Below are 21,297 nucleotides of genomic sequence, written 5' to 3'. Positions count from 1 at the left end.
CCCCGGCCCGGCCCGCCCCCGCGCCGGCCCCGCTCGGGGGGCGCGCACGGCGATGGCGCTGGAGCGCGTCCAGGCGCACGGGGTCGCGGGGCTGCGGCGCTCGGCCGGCGGCGCTCGCTTGCGGGCGGCAGGAGGAAGCTCTTTCCGCGGGCTCCAGCTGGCGAGTGCCCAGCGGCGGGACGGGACCCGGGGCGCTCTCAGGCTTCGAGGATCCCCCTCAGCGGGCGCCGCCTGCTCCTTTATGAGCAGTAGCGCGCACTGGGAACCGGAGGGAGCAGTTCAGTTCCCTGCTGCTGGCGGGGTGACCCGCCGCACTTGCCGGACGAGGGGTGAGGAGCTGCCCGGACCGCGCACCGCCCGAGGCACGGGAACGGCGGCGCTGCCGCGGGGCTGCAGAGCCGCCCGCCTCGCCGCGGTGCCTGCGGGAGCGCGGGGCTGCACAGGGCAGGACAAGGAGGAGCTGCCGCACCCCGCCTGCCGCGTGTGCGGAGTATGATCCCAGCGACCCGGCCCGGGGGCAGCTGCCCGGCGGGAGAACCCTGCTCCCCACTACCGACGAGGGGCGGTCCCGGGGCAACCCTCGCGGGCGGCCCCGCGCCCTCTGAGCGCGGCTGACTCAGCCGGCGGCGCTGCCCCCGGCCCCTCCCCGGCTCCCCCCGTCCCTGCCGGGCCCGGCGGGGCGGTCCGCGCCCGCAGCCCCCGCCCCTGGCCCGCCGGGGAAGGCGCCTTGCTCCCTCCGCCGCCCCGGGCAGCGGCGGCCGTGGAGCCCCGGCGAGGCGGGGGCGGCTCCGTCCCGCAGACCGCTCCGCCACCGAGGCACTGCCGCCGCTGGAGTCACGGCCGACCCGAGGAGGAGGAGGAGAAGAAGAAGATGCCAGGGGGACGCTGAAAGGTGCGTCCCCTGCTCGCCCCCGCCCGCTTTCCCGGGCTCTTTCCCCGACTCTCGAGTGAGGCTGGCTCTCCTCTGGGGGCTCCGCGGGGCAGGGTCCCGGCACCTCCAGCCCCGCTGGCCCCGGCGGGGGGTTGCGAAGGGCTGCCCGGTGCGGCCGAGCCCGGGGGCGGGCGGGGGCTCCGCTTTCGGCCATGTTCGGCAGCGCCGGCAGGACCCGCTGCCCGCGCCCTCCTCGCCTGACCTTCGGCTGCAGGGCTCCCCGCCTTCCTCCGGGAGGGTTCAAGAAAATCCCAAACGCAAAAGCAAAATGGGATGATTGCCCTTATCCCACATGCTCTCTTCCACTGCGGTTCTACAAACAATGTTTTACCTTAAAGTCTGGCAAATTGTAGTCCAAAAGTGGTGCAACTCATCGGAGATGTGGTGTTGGAAGGACCCTGTGGCTGTAAGTGACAAGGGTGCTCTCAATGGGTCTCAGCAAGCTCCTCTTGCGGGCTCTAGGCGCTCCTTGCAGGTGCTGCAGGCCCTGGCGCCCAGGCATGAAGGTGCGAATGCATTCCTTCCAGCTCCAGACTTCTCTTTGCCCCACTTGGTGAAGTGTCGTTGAGTTACAATGACTCAAAGTCTGCAAACACTTAGAGAAGTAGTTTCATTGAAGTGTCAGTAGAATCAGGACCAAGGTGTCTGAGTGCGATGTGAGTGCGATGCTTGTCCATTCCGCTGCACGCTCTTGGGACGCCACCAGCACAGGTGATACAGAGGAGAGCCTAGACAGGTGACTGCAAACTGGGCTTCTGATAGAGGAAGTTTAAGAGCTGGGTTAAGAGTGCTAGAGAAATGCCTGAAGGGTCGGCTGTACTTCAAGGAATAGTAAAATGTTTTGTTTCATAGTGAGGCATTTGTGTGAGAAGCAGAATTGGCCTTGCTGTTGTATTTAGTTTGCTACAAGTTTGACAAAAAGTTTGCTAAATACTTCAATCCTCTCTGTTTGTATGACAAGTGTTTGCTAAATATTTCAGTCCTTTACGTTTGTATATTTGAAAGGAGATCAGAGAACCTGCCAATTATGAAGAAGCCACTTAATAATCAGTGCAAAGCAGCGACCATTGTGTAGTTTGAGAAGGCATGTGTTTCCATCTACAAATAATCATCTTTGATCTGTGGTATCTCATCCCGTGAAAAGTCAATAACAAACAACCAATGTTTGTGATCGTTACAAAAACACCTAAACAAATCTGTGGGCAGTGAGACAAAGTGAAACAGACACAACATTTTGTGTATTAGGAAGTGCTTGATGGAGAAATTCCCAAGACTGAAAGAGCATGTCCAATCTACATAAACTGGCAGAGGATTACTAAAAATCTTACTTTTTCAGTAATCTAAATAGATTTCATTCTTGTTCTGCCATATCGAGGTATTAATCTCAGATTCTGTAGTGTGTTCATTCCTGTTTTCATACGTGGTAAGAAATTTTTTATTAAGACTTTGTGATTGCAGACCAGGCAGTGCAGTTCCTGCCCTCTCAGTTAACACAGATTTCATGTGATACATCTTGTACAGTGAAAGTGTGGTGTTCAAACCAGAGTTCCAAGACATTAAGAAGGAAAAAATAATTCCCCACAAAGTAAAACTTTTAGATCGAGAAACATGAAAGCCCAACTGCAGAATAAAAAATTTCTGAAAACTCTGTTTACTGGAGATCATAGAACAAGTTCATGAAATAGATGAGAAGATAATTTGAAAATTGGGAGTTTTTAATATGAGAAAAATAAATTCTCTGTATTTAGGTTATCCAAAAAAATGTAGTGGAAAAATCCGAGTTCTATTTTTAAGTACCCATAGGAAAGAATATTTTTTGTATCAAAAGGGCTGTTTTAGTTAAGAGAAATATTCAGGTTAAGATCCACCAGTGACTAGAACCTGCACCAAAATCCAAGGCACATATTGGAAAGTGATGGTTGTGACTGTTCATGAAAGGTTGTAGATTTACAACCACTGGAAACATCTTACTCAACTTACCAGCCCCTCTTTTTTTTTTTTTTTTGGAGAAGAGCAGGTGTAATTTATCAGTAGTTTTGGGATTTGAAATGAGAATTAGTTAAAAAAGTCTTCAGTTATAAAGGAGGCAAAAAGTAATTAATCTATTATTTCATTAGAAGTCCATGATTTGTGTAGGGATTTTTTTCATAAAGTGTTAAAATTAAGTTTTTTTAGTGATCAGTTTAATTTACATGCATGTTTACAAAAGTATTTCTTGAAGAGTGTCTTCCTTTAAAACACTGAAGACCATGCTCCAGAACAAGGGTTATCATTTTGTTTAATGTTTTTACAGCACTTACCACGAAATGGATTTTGGGTCATGACTATGACTCTTAAACTTTATAAATTACAATGGTAAGTGTTATTAGTAATAGTTTACATTTTTTTATGTACTTCTTGAAAATATCAGTAACTGAAACACTGGAACAAGTCATACAGCTCCAACATGGACAGACTTACTGTCATGCCTGTTCACAATGCAGCCATTGCTGATTTCACTTGAGCGATGACTGTCATTTGATTATGCAGACAGCAGGTTAATGGCTGTCTGTACCTGTAATATGAAATCTGATTAATTTGTAAATAATACTTTTCATCACATCTTTCTTTTAGAAAGCTATTAGCATGCTAACATGAAATCCATGTTTTTCCTTAGATTAATTCTGTCCCTTCTTGAGCCTTCTTAATCATTTAGAAGAGAGTTGTTGCACGTGGACTTGAGGACCTACATGACTGAGTACATATTATGTGAGAGCAGTCCAGCTTACTCTGCACATTACTTTATTTGTCTTGGCAAACCTATACATATATCTGCTTGTGGGTGGGGTTTTCCGTAGTCCTGGTTCTGCCAGAAATTGGTCATATTTCACTCTGATTTTTTTGAGCAAAACATTCATCTACTGAAGTGATACTTGTGTTTAAGACCTGAGGATAAACTGGTGACATTTTTTTCTATTAATTTCCTGTATTGGGAGGTCTCTAATATTTTTCTTCTGTTTTGAGGCACAGAATTTTGGTTTTATTTGAAACAACAAAGTTAATTTGTAAATATGTTGCTGTGAGATTGAAGTCTGGTCCTCCAGTTTTATATACTCTGTCATGCTGACATCTCTATGCAAGACATAATTAATGTCACTGATTTTAAAGTAGGCCATCCACAATACTCTTTTCTTGATTGCCCAGTCATTCATAAATAATCCAACATGTTCAAACAAGAGCTATATGTGCCATCACTTACTGAAAACGGGTAAACTACAAGAGCTAGAAGGAATGAGCTCAACTGTCCACCGGAATTATCCTTCTGTCAGAGCCCACTACGTTGCTCCAGTTTATCAAGTGTCAATGATGGTGCCACAGGTAATCCCAGCTCTTTCAGTAAATAATTTAAAGCAGCAGGGACACACACCTTATGGCCTAGGTGAGGTGCTCCATGGAGCTCTCTTTTGCGTTCTTTGCATCCAAAACTGGTATGTATTTGGTGTAGCTTTTGAGTAGGGAGAGTATTGAGCAGGCTTGAGTCTTGTACAAGGCAGTGTATTCTATGGGCCAGTATATTTACTGTAATGTTTATTCACAGTAGCCTGAGGCACATCATAGTAGTTTAAATAGGCTATCAACTCTGGCCTACTTTTTATTCTACATTGCTATCAGTAAGTAAGGTTTAATAATTTGTTACAACATTTTCAGTGGAGCCTCTTTATTAAATTGAATATATTATTGTGTTTGTCAGTTGTAACATTTCATAAGTAATTAAAAAATTAAATGCTCAGGTATTTTCAGTATTCTTTATGTTGCTCACTTCAGTGTTTTAAATGAGACACAAAAGTAGAAACGCTGAGAGCAAAGTTGAAGCTACCATTTGAAAACATTTATTTTTGGGGTAATGGTTTTATTCTATCAGTATGCACAAGTGCTGCATAACTTGCATCTAATAATAGTGTGTTTTCTTAAACAGATGACTCTCCAGTTGCGTTGACCTTGCCTTGTGTAGTAGGACCTTGCTGTCTGCTGTTTCAGACAATGCTCTGATGTGAGACCTCTCCTCCCACAGTATTTTTCTCTGTCTGTGCTACAGCATACGGCAAGAATGCTGCTGCAGTGATCTTTGGTATTTGAGGTTTTTGTTACACTGCATCTTCTTTCAAACATTTTCATGATGCATTCCTTTACTCCAAATACAAAACTTAGTTGCTTGGATTAGGTTAATTTCTTCTGTAGTGGTACAAATACCTTTCAACAGTGTTTTAGGGAAAACCAACTTGGTTTCCCTTTGGAATTTAGCAAGATAAAAAGGGGTCATAGCAGAGCAGCTACTGCTTTGTGCACTACCAACAGTTCACATCAAAGAACAACCTGTAGATTTCTTCTTGAGGAACTTTCTTGGCATGAATGCCTCCTTTTTAGTTCCTTCAGGGTTGCTACAATTGTTTTGGATTTCAGCTATGTACCAAATTGAAAGGGAAAAAGAAAACTCAGTGTTTTAGTAGGCAGGCTGAACTGTGTTTTGAAGATGGTATTCTGCTTCTGTTCTAATTTTAGTTAATTTTCATACTCTGACATTTTTCAGAGATAGATTTTCAACCAATTAGTTATTGTTAAGTTTGGACAAGTATGGTAAAATGCATTTATAATCATATACTTGCATTGGTGGGCAGAGATTTCTAATAATTGGTTAGTATTTTTCTAACTTTTTCTAGAAAAAGCAAACTTTTGGTGACTGGCGAGTGTATCAGATGTTCTCTCTGAGTACATGCATTGTTTCTGCTGAAAGCTGTGGGAAAATAATCTGCAGGTATTTCTTGTGAAAGCTCTAAGTTTCTGATCAATGTGCACGTGTTTTAGTTCAACGAGCTTATGAGGAGCAGTAAATGTAGAGGGATATCTATGCAAGGCTGGAACCCCCTAGATTTCTGCTTGCAGGAGAGGCCGACAACAGGCTACCTCCCGGTTTGGTTCTGTAATTTACGTTTGCTCTTCAGCTACACTGCAGGCTGCTTTCCCAGAACATATTGAGTGGCAAAGGTGTCAAAGAGTACCAGGCAGATAATGCTTCTTGAAGTCTTTTGTTTTATGGTACTTCTGCATTATTGCAGTACTTCTTGCATTTTTTAGATGAAGAATATTTCTTAATATGGCACCTTCAGAGCTCTTGAAGTTTTTCAGTGTAGCATGAATAGTCTGTTGTTTGCATTTTTTCCCCCCAAAAGAACAAAGTGGACATACAGAAAGGGGTGCATCTTGCATAATTACCTTTGTTTTGTTGTGATTGCACCTTCTTGTTTGTTTTGGTTTTGCTTTTCTTAATAGTCAATTGATGGAATAGACAACAAAAATAGAAACGATAAAATCAGTTGGACACCTGCTTATGTTGACAATATTTTTGTCTTAATAACCACTCAAAATGTTACTGTTATAATAAATTTGAATATACATCTGCTCTTATTCTGTGCTTTAATTCAGCAAAGTATAAGCAAGAAGTTCTGCTTCAGTGGTGGTTTTCACTCAGTAGACATAGAAATGGAATATGGAGAAACGTTATAAAAATTGATGATTTCACATGTGTGTCATTTACTAAACCTCCGTGACAATCCCATTTAGCAGCATTCCTAATATCATTAGTCTGGGTAATTTAAATATTTAAGTACAATTATAGCTTTTTTAACTTTATTTTTGTAGAAAAATTTAGAAGATAACTATCACTGTTTCAGAACCTCATGAAATTATATTAGCTTAGCCCAAACCTATGTGACATTGGGTGCTGTTGTTTTCATTGTGATACTTATGCCTTTTAGCCCCTTAATTAGATTTTGGAGACTGTAATAGCAAGATTCCACTACATGGTTGCAGCATGAAACAGAATTGTTTATTTATTTTTTAATTATTTGGGTTTTTTAATAAGTTGAAGAGGAATGTGTTTTTTTTAACTAAGCCCAACTAGCCTTCTTGATACTTAACCAGAAAACATTTGCAGATGAAGATCTAGAGTTTAAACTTATTTGAAAATACAGTTGAATCCCAAAATGCAGTGTTCAGTTGTTTCCGTTCTCATCTAGCTTTTCTGAAATAAAATAGAAGTTAAGTATATATATAGTACCCTGGTATAAGAATGTTGTGATCATTAAAAATCTAGCTTTAGCAGCCACTTTTGCTGTAGAGAAAGAATATAATGTTATTAATGTCCTTTCTTGTTTATGTTAAGCAGATATTGTCAACTGCCAATCTATTTGCACAGATTAAATTTGTTTTTATATATAGTCACGGAAATATTTTGGAGTTGCTATAAGGAAAGAATATGCTTTTAGAATGTTAGTTTAGGCCAACGAGCAAGAGGGGTTTTATGAGTCTCTTGAATTATTCAATGCCTTTTTTTGGTTCTTAGTGGTCAGCAGAAATTTTTTCTCGTTCCAGCAAATTCTGAGCTGTGGCAAATGTTTTACCTAGATTCCTCTGTCACTCAATTATGAACACTTTTTGGAAGAATGTTTTACTTGCTGTGATTATGTGGAGCAAATTCTGGAACTCCGTCTTAAAACTTCTTATTTCTTTATTATAAGAGATATAATTACTTGAGATCAGGGAAAATACGAATCCTTGTTTAAAATTCTGTAGATTCATTTGTATAAAGGAATAGGAATAACTTGGAAGTCAGCAACATTTTGGGTTGTAAATGGTCCTTCTACTTTACCAAGATAAGGAAATACCAAAACTTTAGATTATCTTTCATAGAATTGGAAAAAAAGAATGGGTAATATGTTGTATTAATAAGTGGATAATATTTACAACTGAAATGTATTTTCACTGGTTTTTTTCTAGTCATTCAGATCCATGGGGCATGCCAACAACTGATTTTATTATGAAAACTGTGTTGTCAGCACCAACTGTTCAGAGCATCACGTACCAAATCCTTATTATCCTTCCCCTTCTATGATTGGTATGGCTTAAAATTAATAAATGTGGAACCTTCCTTTTTCTCTTAAAATTCTTAAACCTTAATTGTTCCCATTTTCATCTTGTTTTTGTAACTAAAGGATATGTTTTTAGAGCTGAGATGATGAGTAATTACATAGTAGTACGACTAGGGGCTTCTAAAAAAACAGAGCCTTTCTGAGTACATGACTGTAAGAATTAGCAATACTGTGAGGGCTCTTTAGAAATTAATTCTCCATACTATTCAAACTGTGATTTTAGATTTGCATGCCAGGTTCAGTAGTGGTTTGTAGAAATAGACAGTTCCCTAGACAGCAGGCTATAAAACAGGTCAGTGTTAAAATATGCAGTAACATCTTTCAAATGTCTGTGTATTAGACTACTATGCCTGCTTGAATTCTCTTTCAGGATTCAGATCATAACATCTATTTGGAGTTTCATTACCTGATATGCATAGTAATGGTAGAGATGCATAGACAGCAAAGGGTTTTCTGAAGGTCTTCACTTTCACCCATTCAGAACTGGCAAGTTGATGTATTCTCTTAAAATTTGCGAATGTCATTCTACTTGGCCAAAGGTTGCCTCCATGTTTGTGTCATCCCTGATTTTGTTCCATATCCTCTTTATTCTGTTATGCAAGGTGATAACAAAAATGTTTATCCCTAACAGTCAGTTGTCCTGTTGGCTGGGTACATAAAGCTGGTTTTGAGGCTAAAATTTCTGAGGACAGAAGCTAACATTCCACAGATACAATGGTACAGCACAGTATTATCCTGAAGAGCAGCTTCAGTGCACCCCTGAACTTCATTTCAGCTGTGGTGCTTTATAGAAAGCTGCATAGAGTTGACTTATGAGTTAGTGGGAGAGCTGTAAAAATATTTGAGGAAGGTGTGTGCACAGATTTAAAGCAGCGAAAATTGTTTGGTATGACAGCATTAGTGCTCTGAGGATGCTGTTTAGAAAAGCGGAAAGTTCTGAACAAAAAAAAAGGCAACAAACCCTTCACTTGCTTCTTCTTGCTTAAATTTGCACTTAGCAGAACTCCCCCATACATTTTACATGCATTTGATTCAAAGAAATCAATGGATAATTAAAAAAAAAAAAAAAAGATAGCTTTTGTCTCCTGGTTTTCCTGCCTTACCCATCTTGCTTACCAAGCTCTGTTCTGCGAGCAACCCAATAAAGGTCTTAAAGTTTGAATTGAGACAGAGACTGTCTCAGTTTTTGGCCAGCAAATGCAAAGAAAGTTGGCCATGTTCCCTCTACTTGCCAGAAAAGCATGAAAGCTGGGGCCTCTCCTCTGTCAAAGAAAAAGGGAAGCTCTGATCTTTCTGCATACAGATTTTTGCAAGTATTGAGTCCCTGATACATTCTTGGTAGGACTTGTCTGTCTCTTGCTTGCTAGATGTGGCCCAAAATCCCCAGGAAAAGATCTCTAATTTACAGTGAACTCATATAGGTCAACCTCAGCTTTTTCCTCTGATTATCAGTTTGATGGTAATTTTCTTTCTCCATTTGCAGTTTTAAATATCAACAAAAAATCCCATCTCTACAGAATTACAGTTTTCATGCATGTGGCTTGTCTTTCATTCTACTAAATCTAAAGACCTTATTTTTTTAAAATACTTGATATACAAATGAGTGTGCAATTAAAAAAGCGTAGAGGCTGTTATCATACTGTTTAGTGTGTGTTTGGATGTAGGCACTTCCAGTACTTGATTCTCTCCTGTACAGGGCTTTAAAACTTTCAGTGTTCAGATAATCTGACAATCTGTTGAATGATGTGTCTATAAAATTTAGGCTTATTTTTAATATATTCTGTTATGGTCCAAAAATATTTAATTCATTTTTGTCAAATATTTGAACTTAAAGTATTAAAAACCAGAATGTAGAGTTTAGAAGTAGTACAGTAATAATACCTCTTACGCATTCTTTCTACCATAACTGTACCTAAGACTATGTAGAGGTTGCTATGTAATTTTTTCTGGTGAGGGAATCATTAAAACTAAGCAAGAGTTTTGGGTTTTATGGTTATTACAGGCGATAATTATGCACACCTAGATTATGCACAACTGTTATGCAGTTATATCAATAATGTACACCTCACTGTTGGCTTTTCTCTCTATACTTATAGCATATTTTCTGTAGTGGATATATTCTTTATTTTTCAGAGAGGTCACATGTAAAATCAGAAGTGATGAAATGCATATACTGTAATTTCAAAAATACGTTGAAATGTTGTAGTACTATTAGCATTATTCCTTCTGTAGCTGTTTCTGCTTTTATAAATGCTTTAAAATGCTTAAATAAAACCAGCCAGCATTAATGAACAGGTAATAAGCCAGAAACCTATCTGTGAAGACTTAGTGTGAGGACTGTGCTGTCTGGTTCCAATTTAACCTGTTCTCAGATTACTCTCATGAACTAAGTTTGTGAAATACTTTGAGAGGGTAGATTTTGAAGGTAGAGCTTGTCTTGCCTATTCTGCTGATTTTATTTTTCTTAAAGGTAGGTAAAAAGGGAAGGCAGATAGTTTTGGAAATCAATAAAAAAGTGTCTTGAATATATAGTGGGTCTGAGTGTGACATGGTCCCCTCTAGATTAGCAGGAACAGGTCTAAGGAGACACTTTGTAGCTTGCAAGATAAACTCATAATAAAATAAGAGGGCTACTGATTAAAAAAAATAATAATAAGGGAAAAAAAATCCCTAGAACTTAAGGGATGCCAATTGATTTGGAAAAGATGGAAAAGAAATAGGTCTGCAGGAGCAGGTAACTGTTTTGAGGTGTGGCAGCAGCATGCCTACAAAGACAGATGAACAATATTTAATTTGAAATCTCAAAGGACAGGTTAGTCTACATTCATTTACGTATGCTGGTTTTACATGTTCTTTTTTCATAGGTCATCTACTGTTATCCATAAACTTCATTCTAAATGTACAGGCACTATTTCTTTTCCTCCTTACCACATTCCTCACACGACCTTATTTTTCCTTCTTGGCTTCCTAACAAGGAGAAAGTATCAAAGAGGAAAGTAATACCATCCACATTGTAAACTGTTATTATTTAAACAAAGAACCACCTATAGAATGCAAAATATTAATTGTGAAAAGGGAGAGCTTCGGTCTGCCCATTGCACCTTGTGAGTGCTGGTACTCTGAGTTACCTTTTGTGAACACTTTCTCTTCGTATCGTCAATGAACTTGAGCAGTTGTGGCAAGCCCCTGATACGCTTCGCCTTGCAAACTGTCTTGAAACCGTTTTTTGTTTTTACACTGTTTTGAAACATTGCATAGGTTTTTGTTGCATGCAGAGCACTGTTGCCAGCATAGGCCCTTGTTTTGTTTGAAACTGTGTAGACTGCACAGATCATTAGTTTTCATTGCTGCTTTGCCTCCCCTCAGGGATCTTTTCTCCTGCCAGTTATTACTTCATAACGCACTCAGCTGCCTGGTAGGGTCATCACTTGTTTGAACAGTCTGTCCTGCAGGTGAGCCTCCTCCTGCACTGGTCTGCAGGGTTTTCCCCTCAGTGGGATGAAGTCATTGTTGTCATCTTGCCCAAGAGAAGCCTGATTACAGGGCCTTGGGCTGCTCCTTATCTTTCAGTTTGCTGCCTCAGTACTGGCCTGATAGTGTTTGATTCAGCGTTTCTGAGTAACCTCCCCATCCCTGCTCTTGGCAACATAGAGAAGTTATTCAATGTGCTGTTTGAGAGTTACTTGATCGTTAATTTTCCTCAACTTCTTTTTATCATTTTTGGTGAGCACATGGTTGTGCCTGATGGTGAGGCCAATGACCTCCCTTGCTGGGGAGCTGCAGGAGATGTTAGTAGAAGGATGAGCCACAGGCTGAGGCTCTACTCCAGTCCACCTGTATCAAGACAGGAATCAGCAGGTGAATTGGGTCCTGATGTTGATCTGGTAAGTCTGGTCAAAAGGTCAGGAGCAGCAGAGAGCAAGGTCTGAGTCCAGAGATGCCAACAGCAGAGCTCAACCCAGAACTGGGGGACAGTCTTGAGCTGAAATGGCTCCTGGGCCTATTGTGGGGCATCACAGGTGGGGCCGGTTATGGCATTTAAGGATTTGGTGTTCTTGCAACCTTGACAGTCCCTCTAATAGACATCTGCATTGGTCCCATCCTCGGTTAACATCTTGTGGTGGTGTTGTGCTGGTTGCAGCACTGGTGTGTCGTTATTGTGCCCAAGTACGTTACAGAAAATGGAGTAATTTCACCTTCTTTAGCTGTTACAGCAGAAGTAACCTTGAGTGTTCCAGCATGCGCTCGCTGGTTCGTTATCTTTTACAGTCCTGTTGTGGTTGTGTTCTTTGGCTTGTTTAGCTGCAGCACTGTCCATTTCCTCTCTGGTGCTTTCCCTTCTCTGCTCAGGCTTAGGGCATACCTCAGGGATATGTACATGCCTCCTCCCTTCCAGGACCTTCTTGACCTAAATGTTAAGTAATGTGTCAGCAACAGGGATTCACAGTCAAAGGGTTGCAAATAAATCTTTTTGCTTGACTGAGAAAGTGTATATGTAACACTCATTTTTACATAATATGTTATTACTGAGGTGTATGAATATTGGAATGTATGTCTAGGGTTAAAAAACCCAGCAAGATTTCCTAGTAGCATTTTCAGATTTTAATGAAGCAGTTTTGTTTGGATACTATCAGAGTCTCTGGGCACATATTGCCAGTTAAGTCAAGTGAAAAAGGGTATTCCAGAGAAGGAAGTGTAACTTTCCGAATTATAACTGCAGTTTTTAGACTAGTTTCTTATGGAAATGACTTTGCAAAGTCACACTGTGTGTCTGTATATATTTCCTTCCAGCTTTTAACTAGCCTGTAACAGTTGGGTTTATTACAAAGTGCAGATCTCAGAAATGTGGAAGACTTAATGAATTTCATGGAAATGTTACTCAGATGCAAAAGAGAAGTTTTGCAGAGCACTCTGGCTGTGAAGAAGTTGCTCTGAGAGTTCACACATTAGTGGAGGGTTCATATAGGAGAAAGTCTTTAGTTATACCACAGCTGTAAGAAAAGCTTCAGTTGGAAGTGGCATTTCCTTAGACATCATGATTATTCTGTATTCATTACTTCTGGAAGCAACTAAGGTATAAGGTATATAATGCTTGGTTATTGTGTGTTCTTTTGTTTTAGATTTTACCTTTAGCTACTCTACATGAACATTAAATATTCTCTGAAATACTTGCCCATTAATTTTACCAACAACTTCACTGTGTTAAAATTCCCTCTATTCATCTGAAAGTACAAGAACTTTTAAGAAATGTAAGAAACTTTGAACAAGTGATTGTTTGCATTAGATAAGTATAGAATTAGCTTTTGCCACACATTCTTATCCCAATTAACTATATTGTGAAGACTGAAGTAGACTAAAAATCTGGCATAAAGTCCCATCTTATCAAGGGAGCAGATTTTCATATTTAGAATTCCAGATTCTTACTATTCTTGAAGCAAGGAGCTCAGGAGTGAGCTGTTTTATGATGACTGAACTTAATTTGAATACTTGCTGAAGGTTATCTTTTTATTCCAAAATAATGGGTGAAGTCCAAATGCACATTTTTAAACCAGAGGTTGTAAATACAGATCTCACAAGTAGTCAGAAATACTTAGTGGACTATTTTCGTAGACTCTCTGAAAGATAACCAGGAAAAGCAAATACATCTCTATTTCTTTAGCAAGGATGTAGACATTCATTGCAATAAAGATCCTCAAATAAAGGGTCACCTGAATGTGTCACAATCATATATGAAGACATGCTGTGTGATCAGGCATGATTCTCCTTCAGATAGGTCAAGCTGTTAAAAAAATGCAAGTGGAGCTTGAGGAACATGGAATTTGCTGTGTATATTCTCTGTGTCTGGTTAATTTTATCTTGGAAGATGCGACAGTATTTTATAAAAGAAACCTCCTAACTTTGATCCTGGTTGTCTTCCTGTCCTATTTATTTATTGACTAAGGTTGGATAAGTAGTATTTATAACGTGAATTACAATGATGCCTGCAGGAGTTTTAAAATATTAAAACATTTTATTTAGAATGATCACTTAGAGGTCATTAGCAACATAATCAGTTTTATGTTAGTATAATAAACATCTTGCAACATCCTGAAAAAATAATTTGCAGTTATGTGCTGACCTGCTGCTTGCACAGTTAATTTTGGCAAGAACCAATATCTTAGAGATTACTTGGCTTGATTTAGTCAGATGTCAGGGTGGGCTTTCTCCCAGAGAATGATGTGATTGATAAAGCCATCATAGGCAAAAAACAAATGTAGTGTTGACTTGCTGAGCAAATATTGTTTGCTATATTTGAGTAGTTCAAAACTGGAAACCATTGTTTTCAGTGGTTCACTTCAGTACTCAATATCTAGCAATATTAGAACAGTAACAGTGTATAGAAATTGTTCATGTATTTTCAGGGATGCTGAATCAATAGTCTCCTGAAAATTACATCTTTCTAAATCAGGTAATGAATTCCCCTCTAAGCAGACTGTTTGCTCTTGCCTTGTTTTGCTCTTGCCCTGTTTTTACTCTTATATTCTCTATTAGGCATGATAATAATAGGCAGATGAAATAGCAGATGTTCAAAAGAGAAAGAGTAAGAGACTAAATATTATGATTCCTGAATGAATGACAGGAATGATATACAAAGAAAATGCATTTTGAGAAAATGGAAGAGTAGTGCAGTAATTTAATAATGTTAGTTTTCAGCATTTGAAATATTTTTCTTTTCTAGAACTATAGTGTAAGTGCATAAGTTGACAAATGACTGAACTTTTTTCCACGTACAGATTAGTGTTTAGTTTTCATTTGAAACATATACTGAGGTTTCAGACTCACTCTTGTTACAGTTATGACAGCTGAGCAATAACATATAGATTATTATTCAAGTAATGTTTTAAGTAGGGCTACTGTGGCTTAGCATACTGTGAGTAAAAGTGTTAGCTTGGGTTTACAGAAGATAAATTGTAGTGATATATGTGCCTTTAACATACCCTCAGACATTTTAGTACTCAGAAATATTTTTATTACAGGTTTGTTCTGTTCTCACCAGAGTGGCTAGAATTACAGCTAATATGGGACAGTGAGAGAGGGAAATGAGAGAAGACTTGAGTGCTCACATGAGAAAAATGTAAGGAAGAATGAACAAGACAAGTTCTTGTTGCTTATTCTGTCCCCAGGATTGGAGTAGTTTTAAAACTTTGACAGGGTGACAGTTTCTTATGGCAAGGTGCAGTTGCTGTGTATTGAAATATATGTCAGTGTGCCATTTTAAGTACCTTAAAGGCATGATTTCACATTGGGTAGAAATGCTAATGAGCTCAGACAGGAAGACTACTATCAATGGCACTTTGTTGTTAACTAGAACTAGATAAGAAAGAGGATTGCCAGGGCTGAAGATTCTTGTTGGAGGGGCATGGGTTTTTGCTTTGTGATGCAGACCTCTCTGGTGCTGCTTTGAGAAAAGGAAAGATGAGAGGTAATGGTGTTAGGATATTTGGTAGATGGTTCTTCACCTCAAGGCTGAATTGTCACTCTGTTACCAGTGTCCAGGCAAATAAACCTACTGCTGTAGAAACTAGTGTGCTGGAGTTGGATCCCAGTACAGGGAGAGCAGCTTTGCTGGGCGGCACAGGTGGTGCTCCAGGCAGGACGTGGAGTTTGGTTGGTATGCTGTGATATCTGAAACCTACTCCGTCACTACTCTGAAAGAGTCAGCCCACTGCAGGGCTTGGCTGATGGCTGGCTGACCAAGGCATTAACCTCTGAAGGCTTGAAGCAACTGACTTAGACAAACAGTATCCTTTGGTCAAGGCAGCATCTCCAAAAGCATCTTTCCCAGGTGTAGTAGGAAAAGAATGGGATCAGAGCACGAAACACCCACTTCTGTCACTGGTGTGCCATTGTGAATCTGTGGTTGGATGTTCTTTTGCAAGTGAAGGCCTGCAATCAATTTGCTACTTACTCTCCCTTTGCATTCGGGAAGTCATCTGGCTTTCAAATTATGTAATTTTTCCTGCTCACATACTGAGTTCATATGTGCTAATGACTCTTCAGAGAAAGAGTTTGATAAAAACTAGAATGGAGGATGTATACCATGTTTACAAGTAACATTAGTATGTAGTCCCAGGTTACTGTTGACTTTTTAGAGTTGTAAACGGTTCATATTTCCAAGTGGCAGATTTTGAATGTGATAACCAAGTTCTCAGAACAGTAATGCTTGTATGTAAGCATTCCATTTTGTTTTAAGGCCACAGAAGTGTTTGGCAAATGATAGGAAATACATACAATCGTTTCCCCCATATTTATTAATTGTATTTTGATGACAACAATTGTTTTCATCCATAATTTAACAGAAACACCATTTGCAATATTTTAAAAGTAATTTGTAATTGAGATTCATTGTACACAAAACACCTCCACTCCTGCTTCTTTGCTTTTGTTTGATGGACTTTACTTAGAGCCCTAATCAGTAGAAGAGCTTCCTTTTATTTTCCAGCATATTTAATACCAGCTGGCCTTAATGAAGGAACTTACTGTGCTTTATCAACTGAGGAGAAATGGCATAATTTGACTAAAGAGAAACCACGTAAAAGAAGGGTGTGTGTCTGTAGAATGTGAGAATTTGTTAAAGGATAAAATGAAGATATGAATGTTGGCATTGAATTCAGAGGAACCGTAAAACCTTCAAAGGTGGACAAAGCCTTGAAATGGGATGATGGCTGAATTATTTCCCAGTCTGATGTTACAGGTGTTTTAAGGGATCTGAATGCCTGATTGTTGGTACTCACATATACACAGAGCATGTGGGCAGTGCTGTGAATGTGTTACTTGCTGTTCACTGCAGATTATGTAAGTAATTCCAGTGAAGCAGAGGATAACATCTGAATTCTGAACACTTCAGCTGGTACTAATCTTACTGTTTCTTACTATATTCGAGTAGTGGAACTTGCCTTTGTTTTGTTGTGGTCTAGCTAATTTGTTAGTTATAATTGTGTTGCCTGAACCTCTCAGATTTTTATACTTACATGTCTCTGTTCCTATAGATTGATTTTTAGGATGTATTTTGGTGACTTAATAAAGCTGTCTCAATGTGAGATGCTGCAGATACATTTCTACTCTGGTCTTGGATTCTCCCTCAGTCTCCACCCTGCTTTATGCTTATGCTGTCTCTGTCAATTGACACGATTGAGTTGTGAGGGACATCAGATAATTCTACCTGAAGACTCTCTTCCATTCTTCCTGGGTTGATTTTCCTCTGGATTAGTTGATTCTCCTCCCTGCAGGAGTTCCTGTTCAGGAGATGGTGAAAATATCTCACTGAAAGCGACAGGGAATGAGGGATCAGCTGCTTTGGCTCGAGCTTGCTAGTAGGCTGGCTTAAACCTTAAACCTGATTTTTAATCATGTTTAATTTTTTTGCATTGTTTGTATAATTACTTTTTAAATTCCCAGATCTTAAAATAAATCCTGATGCACTAGTCCATTTATTTTTTACCTGCTTTTTCTAAAAAATTTTATTTTATTTCTCACTATATTTCCTATTTTTCTTCTGCATAATCATTATTTATCCTTGTCTTTCATATGTTTTATTAATGTCGAATCTTTTGTTTTCTGTTATAGTTTATCGAATCTTTCTAAGAAATCTACTTACTAGTGACAAGTTTATTGAATTTTGTGTTTTGAAGATTTTTGTTTTAAATTCTGCTGCACTCCCATTTCCTACGAATTTGAGACTCAGTGCTCGAAAATCTTTTTTGTGCATTTAAGACTGTTTTCACAGTTCCTCAAAACATTAACAAATTTATTCCAGAAGCACTTGTTCAAAGAGAGAGAAGAATAATCCTGCTTTCTATCTTATACATCTCAGATAGAAGGACTTGTTCATCCAAGTGTCGATGATGAAATTACAGCTTTCAGATAAGGTCACTTATGAGGAAATTCAAGTAACCACTGAACAGAAAGTTTATTTAAACAGCTCATTGCAGATCAGATCTAAAAAGAAATACAGAACTGACCCTGACAGTAAGATAAATGCAGTTTTGGGTTCTCTCAGTGCATCTCCTCATGCAGAAAAGGAATTTCTGTAAAGAAATGAAGAGTGAAGCTGTTATCTGGCAGAAGCTTCAGATTCTGCCTGATGCAATGATGAATGATGAAGCAATTGAGAGGGTTCACCATCTGGCAGACATTTGCATAGTTTGAGACATCTAATACTTGATCATGTTTAGATAAGTATTCTAGAAATTAGAAAAAAGACTGTAATGACAAGATATATAAATACTGTAGTTCTTCTTTCTTGTTGTTGAAACGCAGATGCTGGTTGTAAATCTGAGGTTCCACATGATGCTGTATGCCAAATAAAATGTTGTTATAACTTGCTTCCCACTGTTCAAATAGGATTTGTGCACATCTTGAGTGATTCTTAAGAGTCTAGCTATTTCCTGCTTGCTGTTTTCCTGTAAATCCCTGGGCAGAAGAGGGCTTTAGAAAAGTGGTGATGACACATTGGTACCCTGTTCTTGTACTAGTATCTCCTGCTCGTTTCCGAGATAAAACACTGTAATGAAATGTTTTACCTAGACTGTTGTAGACTTTAATTCCAGATGTCTGGGGAATAAGAAATAATTAAATATTATTATTAATTATTATTAATTCTAACTAGAACCAGTTTGTACTTCAAGTTTTAAAGTGTATGCAGTCAGTGTAAATGAAAAAAAAAGACAAATTAGTTTTTTGTCACATGTTTTCAGACTTAATACATTTTGTGAATGTGTGTGCGCTGAATGGTTGCCAGACAGTTTATTTTAATTATTCATTTGTCTTTGTTGGCTGACCTCTGCATCCACAATGATTCACTAATGCTGGATCTAGTTGCTTATATTTTTACTTCCCTTTGCTGATAGAAGGAGCACACTACATTTCTGACATAACTTAGGCCTTGTAAAATGAACCAGTGTAGTTATTAATGGATTTCATCAGCTAATCTAGTGGCTTTAGAAAATGCCAGCACGTATTGAATACATTGCAGGCTTTACTGTCTACTTTGTATGCTTTTATATTCAGATTTAACTGTGAATCAGTGTGTTTTGAGTTGAATGTACAACAGGAAGAATATAGTTATGAATAATTTCAGCACTGTTTTTATATGCAAGTGCATGTATATTTTTGTATGAGGATTTTATATGAAGATCTAGGCTTTGGCCACCCATATGGAGATAGGCAAGTAAGGGAAGGCACAGGGAGTGACAATTCTGCAATTTTACAGTAAATACAAAATACAGTTTTATTGGTTGAGCTTGTGAGTTTTACACTTGATAGCATTTATAAAACTGTGTTAACACACTTCATAACATGTCTAATGAATTCCATCAGTTTCAGGAATTTGCTGGGCACAGTAAATTGAAATCTGTTGATTGCAGTGGAAAGCAGAGACTGAGAAGTGTATAATGTGGGACACATGAAACCCTTGTCATCTGTTCAGCAGAGCCGCAGCTTCAGATATTTTTACAGTTGTCTGTAGATCAGCAGCTCTACCATCATGGTTTTCACTTGCTATTTCATGAGGTTTTACATACTTGTACACTAGACATAATAGACTAAAAGAAAAGTTTAGGGTGCATTTAGACATCCTAGCAAACATGATCTAAACTGAAGCTTCTTATGAGACGTGTGGTCCCTACCGGGCATTCCTAATATTTTCTTTTCATGGAATATAGTGATCATGTGACCACAAGGTGAGTCAGTTTGTTTGGATGAGAAGAATAGTTTTGTGACAAATCAACCAGCTGAATTAACTCTGTGGACTCATGATCTCTAGATGAGTGAGATGGGGGGAATGGGAACAAAAGGTGAAGAGTGAGGGAAGGAGCAAGTCTGCCAGCTTTGGTGGCAGTTACCTGCTAGATTGACGTAGCTGAAATACCAAATTACATTTGCAAATTGCAGAATCTTGTAAATCACCTTAAGCAGCGTTTTCCTCCCTTCCCCATGCTGGTCATTTTCTCCCTTGTGCTGTTGTAGCACATGTTAGTACAACCATACTATGAACTGGACTGGGAAGATGTTCTAGCTGTGAAGTAACTTGAGTAAAAGATTCTTGAGATGGATCAGTTCCCTATCACATTGCGGTGGTCGCAACAGGATGGGAACAGCTGGACATGCAGTGGGAGCTTCTTAAGCAGATATTATTCTTGATGAGTTGGATTTCAAACAGGCACGGACAGATAGAGAAGACAGAAATGGGCAGGCATATAGCCTCAGGGGTTGAGGAGAGAGGTGACCGATGCTGGGGAAGATTTGAGATAGTTTTGTAGAGAAAAGAAAAAGGTCTGAGAGAAGCTGTTTGGGGAGGACACGTGTGGAAGAGCTTTGGCATAAGAGATGAGAAAATCATGTGGAAGAAAGACCACTTGTAGCCTCTGAAGGAGCTTTGTGGACACTGTATGATGTAAATGGACTTCTGGTTTTAGCAAAAAAATTTTTTACTAAAAAAATTCAAGTTAACATGCATGGTCAGTTTTGTGATCTCAAAATCATTTTATGATGTTAAAGTTGCATAATAATGTTGTCTTTTTGCCTAGTAGTGTGATGTTTTGTAAGAATTTCATTTGGCATAATTAGAGGTATAATATTTGCAGTAACAATCCAGTCCATTAATTTTTGTTCTGGCTTAGCAATATTACAGGGAGTACATTTATGACTATATTTAGGTGGCTTTTATTTTCATTTGACTGTCTGGAAATCTTTGTTCTGAAACGGGAAAAATAAATCAGTAGATTGAGACATTTTGATAGATCACAGAATTCCTTAAAACTCAGTACTGAAGAGCATTACTAACACATATTTTATACCTTTTACAAAGAATTATTGTTATTGATATAGAAAGAAAGAAACTTCAGAGATCAAGAGGAAAAAAAGCAGCTTCTCCTTCCTAGATCATCTTTCTCCTTTGGTCAGCATCATCATATGTAGGTTTGGACTGAAAGGCATGGAAGGTTGCCAGAAGAAATAAGATGGGATCATTTCTAGATGGATTGCTTGCAGTTTTTGTCAAGTGTGTAGTGGCAAAAAGTTATGTAAGCTGTTGTCTGGGAATTTGAAGAGGAAGGAGGACAGGGAAGAGGAAAAGGAAAACAGGAAATGGTAGAAGAAAATTGCTTAAGTACTTTCCTTTTTCCTGTGCGTATGTGGTGGTGGTGGTTTGTTGGGTTTTTTTAAAATGAAACAGGTAAGATTGAAGAAAGTGGATTAAAATGAATTTAAGGGTACAGTTTAAAGATATAGGGACTACCAGGGAATGTAGATGCAAAGAATTGCTTGAGTGTTGCTTTTCATTGCACATCCTCTACAGTTGTGCTGTTGCAGTATTTCATAGGGTGGTCCGTGAACTGTGTTGGTAACATGACTCTAGTTTTA

At 39.2% G+C, this 21,297-nt stretch overlaps 1 protein-coding gene across 2 annotated transcripts in view; it reads left to right on the top strand.

Moving 5' to 3' along the window:
- The first annotated feature begins 751 nt into the window (after nucleotides 1-751).
- PLCE1 (phospholipase C epsilon 1) overlaps nucleotides 752-21,297 on the top strand; it is a 149,727-nt gene continuing 129,181 nt past the window's right edge. For both annotated transcript variants that reach the window (XM_039380246.1, XM_027743126.2), the window contains exon 1: nucleotides 752-892. The gene's annotated coding sequence lies outside the window, so the exon portion shown is untranslated. The remainder of the gene's footprint in view (nucleotides 893-21,297) is intronic.

This window comes from Pipra filicauda, unplaced genomic scaffold (assembly GCF_003945595.2).
Source record: "Pipra filicauda isolate LSUMZ 115617 unplaced genomic scaffold, ASM394559v2 scaffold190_size1978887_pilon, whole genome shotgun sequence".
Classification (NCBI taxonomy): domain Eukaryota; kingdom Metazoa; phylum Chordata; class Aves; order Passeriformes; family Pipridae; genus Pipra; species Pipra filicauda.
This window is presented reverse-complemented; position numbering and strand designations above follow the sequence as displayed.